Source organism: Lampetra planeri, chromosome 3 (genome assembly GCF_965212315.1).
Source record: "Lampetra planeri chromosome 3, kcLamPlan1.2.h2, whole genome shotgun sequence".
Lineage (NCBI taxonomy): Eukaryota > Metazoa > Chordata > Hyperoartia > Petromyzontiformes > Petromyzontidae > Lampetra > Lampetra planeri.
The window spans coordinates 4394332-4407357 of NC_136109.1; the positions used below are offsets into that span (position 1 = coordinate 4394332).

At 49.1% G+C, this 13026-nt stretch overlaps 1 pseudogene; it reads left to right on the plus strand.

The window, feature by feature from the left end:
- The first annotated feature begins 6513 nt into the window (after window positions 1-6513).
- The window catches only part of LOC144734507 (procathepsin L-like), a 43262-nt pseudogene continuing 36749 nt past the window's right edge, over window positions 6514-13026 (plus strand).

Below are 13026 nucleotides of genomic sequence, written 5' to 3' on the forward strand. Positions count from 1 at the left end.
TAAAGGCCACAAGGTTAACAATCGCGACAGACTTAACCGAGTCGGCACTGTCAGCAGTTTTGACCACCAAATGACCACCCATAGGCTATGAGCCACATCCCTGTGTTGATGAAAAGGCTGAGAGACATCGCCCTGGCGATTTGTCCGATCCTTAGCGATATAGAGAGAAGCGAGAGGACGAGGCGAGTTCTCTAGCACGGGTGCGAGCGCGGAGCCCGGCCGGAGCGAGACGCCCCCCTGTGGCGCGGAGACGAAGCCACTCGCAACGCCGCTAAGGCTGCTGCAGCTCTACACAGACGCTGCTGCTGCTGCCGCTCGACACGGGCGCAGCAGCAGCACCCAGCGAGGAGGGGCTAGAGACCGCCCTGGCTGGGGGTCACTTCACGCGAACCCCTTCCCTGTGCCTGCGTCTCGCACACCGCTGAGTCGCCGTGGTGGTGGTGGCACAGGCGGCAGTGAGCGTGCGGTGCTGGCACGAAAAGCACTGAGCAGTGAGAAGTGGGACTCGCACTTCCACGGGGTCCCAGTCAGGGTCAGGGTCACATACATTGAGTAAGGCGGCTTAAAGATGGAGATACGGCTAGAGACGGGGTTAGACACAGAGTTATCGTGAGAGATGGGTGATGGTCAGGGTTAGATACAGAGTTAGGGTGAGAGATGGCGTGATGGTCAGGGTTAGACACAGAGTTAGGGTGAGAGATAGCGTGATGGTCAGGGTTAGAGACAGAGTTAGAGTGAGAGATGGCGTGATGGTCAGGGTTAGAGACAGAGTTAGAGTGAGAGATGGCGTGATGGTCAGGGTTTGAGAAAAAGTTAGGGTGAGAGATTGCGTGATGGTCAGAGTTGATTCGAGTCAGGGCTGTGTGCACAGTAGTAAGAGTCACGAAACACAAATGTTTACATCTGCTGATGCAGTAATTAACTTCCTTTAAACTAATCATGCACTGCTCATCTCGTCCTGCTCTCTAAGCCCTCCCGTCTATCACCTGGCTTCAGTGTTGACTTAGACATCACCACGAGAATAACAACGAGCGAGTAGTCACCGATACGAGGCTGTGAGAGAGGTACTGGTTTTGAAAAAGAGGTACTGGTTGTGAGAGAGAGGTAGTGGTTGTGAGAAAGAGGTACTGGTTGCGTGAGAGAGATACTGGCTGTGTGAGATGCGTTACCTTCCCGAATGTCAAAGCTAAGATTGCCAGTGGAGCTCTTCGCGCAGCGCACACGCGGTCACCGGGTTTGAGGATTCGGTCAACCCCGACCTGGGACTACTCAGAGCTCTCTCACCTCTCGCAGCAGCAGCAGCGGCTCCTGCTGCTCCTGTCCCGGCCTCTACAAGCGACACAGCGATGAGCTCAGTGCGGGCGACTCTCTCCTGAGCTCTGGCTCGCTCTCCGCTTCTGCCCTCGCCTCATCCCTATCCTCACCATCTCCTCACCGCTGAGTGAGCGTCTCTCGCCCAGTGAGGCGGGGAGTTGCGAGTGGGGCGGGGAGGTTCACTTCGCTTGGCTCCCTGCCCCAGGGGGTTCCAGGCTGGGACGCGGGGCAGCAGCAGCACCTGGGCAGACCACGTGGTCTGTTGGTGTTCGTGCAGTTAAGGGCCATTGCCTGCAAATTCGCCTATTATATAATTTTTTTTAAAGAAGCATCATTGAAGAAGTTGTTAGGTTTGATGATGGGTGTGTTTACACTGTCCTGTATGGAGTGTGTAGTGTGTAGAGATGATGGGTGTGTTTACATTGTGTGGTGTATGGTACATGGTGTGTGGCGTGATGTTTGGTGTGTTTACACTGTGGTGTATGGTACATGGTGTGTGTAGTGTGGAGTGATGATGGGTGTTTACCAGAGGTGGGACAAAGTCATTGTTATGCAAGTCCAAGTCGAGTCGCAAGTCATCAAATTCATGACTCGAGTCTGACTCGAGTCCAAGTCACATGACTCGAGTCCACATCTCATAGGTGGGACAAAGTCATTGTTATGCAAGTCCAAGTCGAGTCGCAAGTCATCAAATTCATGACTCGAGTCTGACTCGAGTCCAAGTCACATGACTCGAGTCCACACCTCTGGTGTTTACACTGTGGTGTATGGTGCATGGTGTGTGTAGTGTGGTGTGATGATGGGTGTGTTTACACTGTGGTGTATGGTACATGGTGTGTGTATTGTGGAGTGATGATGGGTGTGTTCTGCCCCGCGGCAGCTATGTGGGTGTGCTTACACAGGAACTTGTTGATATGGTGTTGAGTTTGGTCACATTGACGATTTAAGTTACGATTTAAGATTCTTTAAGCCATGAAGCAGGGTGTCAGCCATTACATAGAGTACAAAATGGAGGCACTATTAGCGTCTCAGTGAAGACGGGTGCATCTATTCATTGTGTGACTTTAAGAAGCATTGTCTTTTTGCCTCGTTCATTTAATACGTTTGGAGTCGGATGTTCACCCTGGCTCTGAAGGTGTATTGAATGTGAGGTTAACTTCTCGGATAGTGGTGCAATGCAGCGCACAGCGAGGCTGAGACAGTAAAAAGACAGTCATCTTGGAGCTCTCAAACAGCCAGCTCTGCAGCGAGTCTACATTAAACTTGTGTTGCAAGCATCACAGCATGGAAAGCCACAGTTCAGCAGGGAGAGATGCTGAAGCAAGTGATTAAAGAAATCCAGGACCTCCCATCCTGCCTCAAGAGGACCAAGGGAGTTCAAGGCCCCAAATAGAGGTCAGGCTGACACAACGGGCCTTGGAAAGCTATGATGCTGAGAAGCAAGACTTTGATGCCAGGATACAAAGGGCATGGGACCGGGTTGAAGCAGATATATCTGAAGCTAAATATGCCTGAGACACAGTGGCCTCAATTCAGCGGGCCATACATCAAGTGAAGGTCAGCAGTTCAAGCTACAACCTGCTGGCAAATAAATACATCTCCCTCCTGAAGAAGGTGAAGACAGACGAGGGCATCGATGGATTACGCATGCAAGAGCGCTTCCTTGAACTGCTCGATGATAATGTGAAGGCAGTGATACAAGACGCAATGGACCGTGTGGAGGGCTTAATAGAGACATGATCTCAGCACTCTGTCTCATCCAAGTCCACCACAAGATCTAAATACTCATCACACTCATAGATATCATCTACTAGTATGGCAGCAGCTCAGGCACGTGCAGCAGCAGAAGCAGCAACCGCCCGTATCTCCTACATGGCTGAACAGGAAGCCATGCTAATCGAAAAGGCCCGCATATAAGAAGAATCAAGCAAAGCAACTGCTGCCGCACGGAAGAAAGCAGAGCTGGACGAGCAAGAGAGTATATTAGTGGCTACTGCCAGACGGAAGAAAATTGAGCTGGATGCTAAGTTAAGCACCCTACAACTCAAAAGGGAAGCAGCTGCTGCAACGGCCCAGGCAGAGGTGCTCGAAGCAGCAGCCAATCTGGATAAGGAAGAGAATTGGAGTGAGTTTGGCACTCAGATGCCTGTCAAGGACTGTGATCAACTTACCAGAAAAATATTTTCGACTGGTCTAAACAATGCACCAATGCTCCTCCACTAACCAATACTAAGCAAAGGGTGGATGTCGAGGCATCACCGCCTCCATGCCGAGTGAACATGAATGCTGTCTATGGGAATGTTGGAAATGCATATCCTGCCCTGGGAGATAGTCACCGACTCAGCGTCGCACACGTGGGGTCAGACAAAGATGCATCAAGTCAGACCCACATTCCTGACAGTCACATAAAATGATCAAACCAACGTGATAGAAACGTTTGGGCCCTCAATCCAACGCCATTCGGAATGATGGCATGCAAGGTAATACAGCCAATTATGGCACCTCACAAGCGCCTTTATGGACATGTAGGACTCGTACAAGGTTTGTCTCTCTCTCTCTATTTTTCCTCTTAGAGTCCACCTTCGCCGCGCCACTTCTCCGTGTCTCGGCGTGACCTCGCTCCGCCCCGTGTCGCTCTGCTGCGCAACCGCTCCGCGTCTCTCCGTGCCCTCACTCCGCTCCGCGTCGCTCTGCGTCTCTCTCTCTCTCACTGTCTGCTACGCTTGTCGTCTCTACGGTTTCTCCTACTCTGCATCCTTCCGATGCATGACTACCCTGGTTGCTCACCGCGTTCTCCCTACCACTGTCTCTCCATGCTTTACTCTACTAACACTGTCTTTCTACGCTTTACTCTACTCACATTATCTCTCCACGCTTTACTCTACTATCACTTGCTCTGCGACTCCCCGGGCACCGTTGCTGCAGCTCCATCCACGACGCCGACTCGTACACGACTCCCTTCTCTCCGTTGTGCTCTGGCTTATATCTCAACACCAATTAATCTCCTTAATCATCTCTACCCTCTGCTTATCGCTCGCCCCCTGGCACCCCGTGTCACGTGGCCTTGTTTTTGCCGCCAGAGCGACGCCAGCTAATGCCCAATTACCTTTCTAGCCAATCACTGGCCTATGTCCTCCCGGCTACCCTGACACCTGTTCCAACCCTTAATGACCCACTTCGCCTAAAGTCACAACAACAACCATTACCTCACATCACCCGACTGTACTGTGCTTGCCCGCACAGCAACAGAGGCGGGGGATGCGTGGCGCGCCATACTCAAGCCCTACAGACACACCCTGGATCAGCAGGCATAGGGGACTTTGGTAGGTGCCTGGCTCACGGCAAACTAATCAACACAGGACTCATAACGTTTGATAACCACTCTGAGAACTATCGAGCCTGGAGATCTACCTTCAGGAATACAATCAGACATCTCTGCAAGTGAAGAACTCGACTTGTTGGTGAAATTGTTAGGAAACGAATCTGCAGAGTATGCAAAGAGGATCCGTTTGGCATACATGGACGACACCGCCTCAAGCCTGCATGCGGTGTGGGAGAGGCTTGAGGAGTGCTATGGTAGCCCAGAAACCATTGAGAAGCCTCTCTTCAAGAAGTTGCAGAACTTTCCAAAAAAATTGGTCGAGACAATAAAAGGCTACAAGAGATTGGAGATATTATGATGGAGCTTGACTCAGCCCAGGCTGACCCCTACTTACCATGTCTCATGTTCCTGAATACCTACCATGGAGTGAACCCCATCGTAGAGAAATTGCCATTCGACGTGCAGGAGAAATGGAGAACAAAGGGTTCAAGATACAAGTCAGAGCATCAGATTGCATTCCCCCCACTCTCGTTTCTCTCAAGGCTTATCTGCAACCTGGCTAGGACCAGAAATGACCCGAGTTTCATGTTTATCACAACGGGGATCTCCAGTCCAGATCTCCCAAAAATCAAAAGAGCAACGGCGAGACGAGTAACAGCGAGAGAGCAAATCTCCGAAAACAAGACTGAGATTTCTCCTACAACATTCGCAAACTCCGTCCAGGCAACCATCTCAAAGAAAAAGATAGAGAATCCAGAAAGGCAATGCCCATTGCATGGTAAACCTAACTCCCTCCAAAAATGCTGTGAGTCAGGAGGAAGCAACTGGAAGAGTGGAAGAATATGCTGAAAGAATTTGGAGTGTGCTTCGAATGCTGTGCTTCTACAAACCACCTTGCAAGGAATTGCAAGGCAGATTTCAAGTGCGAGGAATGTAACAGCGACAAACACGCAACTGCTTTGCACACATTTTACTCGAAACCCAGTGGCACTAAGGCTTCCCATCCCAAAGCAGAGCACGGCGGGGAGCAAGGGGTGACCTCCGCAACCACTTCGTCAGTCACAACCAAATGCACAGAAGTCTGTGGAGAAGGCTTCAAAGGAAAATCCTGCTCAAAGATATGCCTCATCCGAGTGTATCCCAAAGGACATCCTGAACGGGCAGTAAGGATGTACGCCATAATGGACGATCAGAGAAACAAGTCTTTGGCAAGGTCAGAGTTCTTTGATCAGCTAAGCGTATGTGGGAATTCCTTTCCATACACGCTCAGAACTTTCTCAGAACTGATGTAGACAGCAGGAAGAAGAGCGAGCGGCCTCATGGTGGAAACCATGGATAGCACCATGAATCTAGCCCTTCCTACGGTGACAGAGTACAATGAGATACCGGATGACAGGAGCGAGATTCCCACGCCCGAAGTCACACATCACCACCCACACCTGAAACCCATAGCAGAGTTCATCCCGCCATTAGATCACGAGGCACATATTTAACTTCTGCTTGGCAGGGACATGCTGAGAGTCCACAAGGTTCGCGATCAACGCAATGGACCTCACGACGCTCCCTATGCCCATAGACTTGACCTAGGATGGGTCATCGTAGGTGATGCATCTCTCAATGGAACACACAAACCAGACCGCATTAGCACATTCAGAACAAGTGTGCTCACGAATGGACACACATCGCTCTTCAAGCCGTGCTCTAAAAACTTCACAATGAAAGAGAAACTCGAAGAGAGAAGTCAAAGCTGTACCATGAAGACTTATGACGAAACCACCACGCTGGCAACGACTTTGCTTGTATGTCCACCGTCTTCACTGGATTTTGATCCTCCACGTTTCTCCAAGCCAGTCCTGACTGACGGGAAGACGAAAAAGATGAAGCTGTTGCTCGTCGCTCTGCTGAGAGTCGTGGTAGTAGTCGCTGCGACTGTGGCCTCTCCGTTCCTCGACCCGGAGCTGTTGTCCAAGTGGGAATCCTGGAAGGAGTTCCACAGCAAGACCTACGACCGGAAGGAGGAGGGCTGGAGGAGGATGATTTGTGAGAAGAACCTCAAGAATATCGCAGTGCAAAACCTGGAACACTCCATGGGCAAGCACACCTGGCGCATGGGCACGAACCGCTTCAGTGACATGACAAGAGAGGAGTTCCAGCATACCATGCTGGGCCTCAGGGACTGGAACGGCACCTGCAAGGCCTCCCACGGTACCACGTTCATGGCGCCCACCTTCAAGGCTCCCGAGTCCGTCGACTGGAGGAAGTAGGACTACGTTACTGACTTCAAGGACCAGGGATAATGCAGCTCTTGCTGGGCATTCATCACTATGGGCTCCCTCGAAGGGCAGCACAAGTGCAATACGGGAGTGCTTGTGTCACTGAGCGAGCAGAACCTGGTGGACTGCTCTTCTGCCGAAGGAAAAACGGATGCGGTGGAGGACTCATGGACTTGGCCTTTACCAAAATCAAGAAGAACCTGTACACGAGCAGTGCACATCGGAGTCATCGAGTCCATGGACTCTTCGAGTTTTATGAATGTACTCCGGAGATTCTTTGCTATCAGAGGGCCGGCCAAGCAAATTCGTTCTGTTTGTGGAACCAATTTCACTGGAGCATGTAAATAGCTTAAGATCAATACAGAAAATGTTGAAGATGATTATGTAGGGAAATACCTTAGTAACCAAGGCTGCACGTAGATCTTCAATCCTCCTCCCTCTTCGCATATGGGTGGAGCCTGGGAACGCATGATCGGGATTGCTCGACGCATTCTCGACTCCATGCTATGGGATGTCGGGTCTACACAGCTCTCTCACGAGGTCTTGACCACTTTCATGGCTGAGGTCTCAGCTATAATTAACTAAAGACCCCTGATCCCCGTCTCAACCGACCCAGAGTCACCATTCATCTTGACTTCTGCTACACTTCTTACCCAGAAGACAGACGTGCTCACAGCACCCACCGAGGAGGTCAGCACTGCAGATCTCTGCAGACATCAATGGAGACAAGTGCAGAGCTTCGCCAACATGTTCTGGCGTCGCTGGAAAAACGAGTACCTTCTGACACTTCAAGTGTGCAGCAAGTGGCAATCGAGCGGAACAGACATCCAAGAAGGTGACCTCTTAATACTGAATGACAACCAAGTCAAATGGAATGAGTGGCCAATGGGCCGCATCCTCAAGACGATTCCCAGTGCCGATGGAAAAGTTTGAAAGGTTGAGGTTATGATAGCGAAGCCAGGTGTCGCAAGAACTTTCGTCAGGCCTATAGCTGAGACAGTACTACTTCTCTCTCGCAAAGATATGGACAAATGCGTTAACCCATTGAAGTTTGTTGCACATTTGTTCATGAGATAGGAAAATAAATGGTGGTGTCTCCTAGATACCAGACCGGGAGTGTTCTGCCCCACGGCAGCTGTATGGGTGTATTTACACAGGAACTTCCTGATATGGTGTTGAGTTTGGTCACGTGACCAGGAAGTTACGATTTAAGATTCTATAAGCCATGAGGCAGGGTGTCAGCCTCTACGGGGAGGGATTCCACATAACTTTGAGATCCTTCAACAAGCTCCGTGATAAGAAGGCTCAGCTAATCGAGTCTCTCACCTTTCTGAAGAGATGCCGCGACTCTAAGGTAATACCAAACGCATTTACACTAACATCTGCTGCTGTAACTTCTTCTAATGCTAAACGAATTCTTTCTAGAACTAGCTTAGCTCTTATCTCAGAGAAAATCAGACTTACGTGCACCGATCTAGATCAGTTAGACAAGACACTCTACAAATCACACTTATCTTTGAGTGCAACAATGTCTACATCGGATTGGGAACATGTAGACAAAATGACTGCCTCTTCAGCTGCCGCTATGTCGACCAAATGTAAGGACAACTTGATTTCAAAATTCAACCGCCTCTCAAACAAGAGACCGAACCCACACATTGAAAAGCTAGACGTTAACAAAGTCGTAATTAATCGCAGTAACAGTTCTATTTCTGAAGGTCTGAAATCCGTTTTAGCTAAAGGACTTAACTTTGCAGTCACACCTAGACACATACCAGTTAATGATAGAATTGCCCGAGTAGATGTAGCTCTCAAGGGCCTGAGTCACATCGCTGCAGACGTAGCAAGATCTGAAATCTCTGCAACCCTCAAAAACGCTAAGATGCCTGCTAGCAACATCAGCAAAGATGAACGTTTTGAATTAGCTCAATTGAAAAAGAGGGATGACATTGTTATCCTCTAATTCAAGAACTACTCAACGATGGCAGCTATACAAAAATAAAAAGAGACCCCACCAACAGCCTCGTCACTAAAACCAACAACATCATTTCTGCTTCAACCGCATTAATTGATCAGGCCAAACAATTATCGTTGAAACCTTCTGCAGCTAGGCCACCAAGATCATACCGCTTACCAAAGATACATCAAGAAGATACACCTCTTCGTCCCATTGTCTCTACTATCAACTCCCCCACCTACAAACTGGCTCGTTTTTTGTCTGAAATCCTACGGCCTTTCACTGGAAAAGCACCTCTGCGGTACTAAACTCTACCGACCTGGTATCGACAATCAAGGGGATTTCCCTGTCCCCAGACGACCTGCTTGTCAGTTTTGATGTGGTTTCCTTATTCACCAAAGTTCCTGTACCTGACACCATCGCAATCATTGAAGACTTGGTTCATCAAGGACTGAATACTGGGGTACCCGCCCTGGTGAAACACTGCTTAACCAATACATACTTCACCTGGAATGGAACTTTCTACAAGCAAACTGAGGGCACCCCAATGGGCCCCCCCCTATCTCCGGTTGTAGCCAACATTTTCATGGAGAAATTTGAGACTGACGCCATCTAGACTGTCACTCTATGCCCGACCTTATGGAAGAGGCACGTAGATGACACTTTTGTCATCTGGCCACATGGCCGGCCTGCTCTAGACCAATTTCTCGACCACATCAATTCCATACACCCAGCCATCAGATTCACCATGGAAGTCGAAAAAGATGGCAAGCTACCCTTTTTGGATGTCCTAATTAAAAGGAGATCTGATGGTTCAATGAGCCACTCTGTCTACAGGAAAGCCACCCATACGGATGCTTACCTAAAACCGGATTCCCACCACCATCCATCCCAGAAGAATTCCTTCATCAAGACTCTATACCATAGAGCCCAATGCATATCCGACCAGGAACACATTGCCAGTGAACTCAAACACGTACGCCAAGCTCTTAAGGTTAATGGTTACTCCGACTACACAATCCGCAAAGCCATCACTCCAACCATCAAGAAGGATCCCGTTGAGGAGCCTTTCAAGATCATCACCTTACCCTACATTGCTGTGGTCACAAAAAAGATCTCCAAAATCCTGATAAAACACAAGATCCAGGTCCGATTCAACACAGTACATAAAATCCGTGATCTGGTCCCGTCTGTAAAAGATGTGGTTCCAGACATACAGTACCCTGGCGTCTACAAACTAAGTTGCCTCTGTGGTAGCAGTTACATTGGAGAAACCAAACGACATGTCTCGGACTGCATCCGTGAACATAAAGCAGACTTGAAACACGGTAGGACAAACACCTCAGCCGTGGCAGATCACTGTTACAATTCAGTGGGCTCACATGATATTGACTTCTCCAAGACAGAGGTTCTCTGCAAGCCATCTGGCTACCATGAGAGAATCGTTCATGAGGCGATCCACATATACAAACACAGAGGCAATTTCAACCGAGAAGATGGATTCTGGCTTAGCAATCATTGGAAGGACGTAATTAACCATTTCGGATCTTAACTGATTGTGTTCACGTTTACGGTGACTTTCAGACCGCGTTCCACTCACTGGCATTGTATTCTCCGCAGGGAATGGATTCTTTGCTCCGCTGCATTGACATATCTTGTTTCTTCCTCTTTGTATCTTTCACACGACGGTCAACGGTACAATGTATAATAACAAATAGTATAAAAATGTACATGCTTAATACAATGTACAAAGTAATAAATAATATCGTAATTGTATAGTGAATATACAGCAGTGTGATATACATTAGGGTGGGTAGAATAATACATAGTGTAATATTACAATGTATAGTCTAATGTATAGGGTGGTGTATAGTAATGCAGTATATAATTTAATGTTGGGTTTGTCTATGGCAGTATATAGTACGGTGTAGACTCGTGTGATGTAAGAGAATAAAGTTTAGATGGAAGCATATTATATTTTTTACGACGTAGAATTGTAATGTATTACTCACTGTTAGTAACTCAGCTTATTGTAGAGTATATTTAGTATAATGATGATACTATGTAGTTTATACTTTAGTTGTTTACGTGGTGGTTTTAGTTACTGCAGCTACATACTATTAACACTTCTTCCCTTTATTAATGCTACCCCTATCCCCTCCCTGTGATGCTGCTAATCCTGCATAATGCACGGACATAAGTAGTACTAATCACATACCTGCATTTCCCATAAATATGCTAAATTCCTCTTGATATGCAAATTATTTTGTCAAGGCACCCTTCCCCCCCCCCTTCCAACCCAGCTTATATATATGCTCCAAGCACGTGTGCTGTTTCATTCAGATGCTGTAGCCTCGGCAGACCTGGTTTCACCTGAGGACGGCTGCTTGCGTTGTGGCCGAAACGTCGTGAGAATTATTTTATTATGTTTTATTTGTATTATTTTATTACTTCCCTTCTACGTGACTTTACCGAAAGAACCAAGAAGAAGCTTTTCTTTTAGTTTTAGTCTAAATAGCATGGCCGCTGTTGATGATAGGCTACCGAACATTCTAATAGGAGGGGGGCTTCCTTGCTTCACCACGTGACACAGGTGATGCTCGAGTCTCTGTTCCAAAGCAGGACGCGAATCTTCTCCACACAAAATCCCCTGACCCGTTTCGTGGACTTCACCACCACTCTGTGCTCTAGAGATCAAGGGCACGAGGCGCGTGCAGTGCCCATGGTGACTACGGGGTGTCTGCGTCTCTCCTCTACTTCTCACCGGTACATTCCACGGGGGGCATTCACCAACAACACCGACTTGTTCGGTCGCTACACGAAGCCCCGAGGCGTAGGTGAAGTTCGGGGCTTTCCGACAGTCGCCACGTTTATCGCTCGCGGGTTTTGGACGAAACAAGCCCACAGAACCACCCTGCCGGTCCAACCACGCACAGCATGGTGCCTGCCAGGAATCGACCTCGTGAGATGTAGGTTGTAGGTTGAGCAGTTTCCACAGAGCCACCTGAACGCAACACAGAGCTGTGTTCTCTGCTGGGTGCGAGTCTGCGTGCCTCTGTCCATCACGTTCTCAGAGTCCGTGTCTCTCCAGCCCCGTGTGGATGTCTGCAGCCCGGTGCGGGTTGTGCTGAGCGTGGGGGCTTCCCCAGGGACTGCATCAACCACCGAGCTGCTACTCCTCGTGACTCCACTCGAGCCTCTCGTGGGCTGGGCACCCCCCCTGCCCCCCCGTGTTCACTCCACCAGGGACTCGCACCGCCAGGGAGTGGCACCACTCGTGACCATGGAGCTCGGAGTCCCGGGACTCAGTCATCTGCGCGGCGTAGCGGCTTCTTTTGGGAGACTGCCGCGCGTGTGAACGTTGTCCAGGTCACTCCGACTGGCCCCGCTGGGGCAACGCGCAGATTACATCCCCAGTGTGTGGTTGGTGAACGCTGCACAGGTCAGAATCAAACTCCTGACATTCGTCAATAATGCTGTCTTACAAGAAAAAGTATAGACAGCACTGCAATAGGCGTTGTTTCAAGGCATGACCTTTCTTCAGAGCACATAAAGAGGCCAGACGGGTAATTTCAATTAGACAACAACGATTCACCCCGCCCACACACCCCTTCCCCCCGCAAGGTTCAATGAAGCACTTCAGTTCACTAGCGGGGTTGTTGTTATTCTAGAGAATGTCAGTGCCTCTTTCGGCTGCATAAATTGATAGCATGCCTAATGTTCATCATCAAAATGGAAACAAAAAAACACACTGATAATATATGCATTGTCCTTGAAACCGATTGGTCTACACCAGAGACAGCTTTCATTTGCGCCTCGTCTCAATTGGTGCCAGACCAAAGGACGCCAAAAGGGACCTCCACCATCTCGTCTGAATGCGGTTTCGAGTGTGCACCTCTCCACGTTTCCTCTGTGCGCTCTTCAGCTTTTGTTCCCTTTCCATACTTTTAAATACATCGTGTTTAGTTTATTTCCCTACGTCTCTGGTCCATGCCACAGCAGGTGATACACACAGATCAACGTAGTCTTATCTGGGAACAGCGGCATGATCCAGCTCCGCGTGAAATCGCTGCTGCCCTAGGCAGCCGGTCACCACAGTCTACTGTTAGCCACGCTCAATTGGTAACCACGTTCTACTGGTAACCACGCTCCACGCTCTA